At 33.8% G+C, this 1482-nt stretch overlaps 1 pseudogene; it reads left to right on the top strand.

Annotated features, from left to right (window-relative positions):
* Positions 1-933, top strand: part of LOC107646221 — a 2660-nt pseudogene extending 1727 nt beyond the window's left edge.

The following is a 1482-nucleotide window of genomic DNA, read 5'->3' as shown; positions in this document are numbered from 1 at the left end:
TATGTGGAAGCTGAGGTTTTGGTTTGTGGTGGAGCCCCAAAAAATTCTTTTAAGTATGCTAGGGCGGGTCGGTTTTTCGGAGCTTTGAATACATGCGGTCGGATTAAAATTACCGACCCGAATCCAAAATGGGTTATGGAGACAATGCCTAAGGGTAGGGTCATGAGTGACATGATTATGCTTCCAAACGGCAACGTTTTGATTATAAACGGAGCCGGTTCGGGTACTGCCGGTTGGGGATATGCCCGCGATCCGATTTTGAACCCGTTTCTCTACAAAACGGATAATCCAATTGGGTCAAGATTTGAAGTCCAAAATCCAACTACTATTCCACGTATGTACCATTCAACAGCAATTTTGGTTCGTGATGGTAGGGTTATAGTGGCGGGAAGCAACCCTAATAAGTATTACAATTTCACCAACGTGTTGTTTTTTACTGACTTGAGCGTCGAAGCATTTTCTCCTTCTTATTTGGAACCCGCTTTTGATCATTTACGACCTAGAATTATGTCACAATTTCAAGACCAATTGATTTATGGTCAAATGTTGAGGGTGCAATTTCAAGTGGAAGCAATGTTGGCTCAAGATTTGTTGTATGTGACAATGTTGGCGCCACCTTTTAACACACACTCGTTCTCAATGAATCAAAGATTATTGGTGTTGGAGAAAATTAATGTTACTAAGGTTTTTGGGGCATCAACTTATGAAATTGAGGTTACCACACCAAAGTCACCAATTCTTGCACCACCCGGTTTCTACATAATATTTGTGGTACACCAACAAATTCCTAGTGAGGGTATTTGGGTCCAAATACTTTGATTGTTTCGTTTGTCATAAATGGTTAAAGAAATATTTATATTCTTTTCATCTTTTAGGAATACAATTTTTTTCCATATGTAATATCCACTATTCAACTCAATTATATTATTATAATTGCCCACTATTGCAAATTAAATAGTTAATTTTGATGTATGAAAATGTTAATTTGAGAATCAATTTTGTTGTTAAACAATTATATTTGGAGTTTCTTTATACGTGATTTACTGATTTTGACAGAAAATTTAAACGTATATATATTACTTTGCCAAATTCAGTTATAGATGTAAAAAATTATTATTCCAGCTGGAAAAAAAAAAGAGCAGCCAAATATGAATAAAATGGACAAATAAGATGAAATGTTTCCCAAACTTAATTCATCTGTTAAAAATAAAATGGAGACAAATTCTGACTAATTTTGGTAAGATATAATTGATGTTTACAAGTATCTCTTTTGTATATATTTTGTCGTACACTATATTATTCTCTTTTTCCTTTTTAGATTACTTGTTGCCATGATATATAATAGGGATGCCAAGATTTTTCACTCATATAGCATAGTCATATTGATTTTGATTTTGATGCTGAATCCTTTTGAAATTAACCTAAGCTTTTTCTATATACATTTTTTAACTTTCAGTCATTAAGATATGTCACCTACTCACC

Source organism: Arachis ipaensis, chromosome B06, assembly GCF_000816755.2.
Source record: "Arachis ipaensis cultivar K30076 chromosome B06, Araip1.1, whole genome shotgun sequence".
Taxonomy (NCBI): domain Eukaryota; kingdom Viridiplantae; phylum Streptophyta; class Magnoliopsida; order Fabales; family Fabaceae; genus Arachis; species Arachis ipaensis.
The sequence above is the reverse complement of the archived record's forward strand: the minus strand, read 5'-3'. Positions and strand labels throughout refer to the sequence as shown.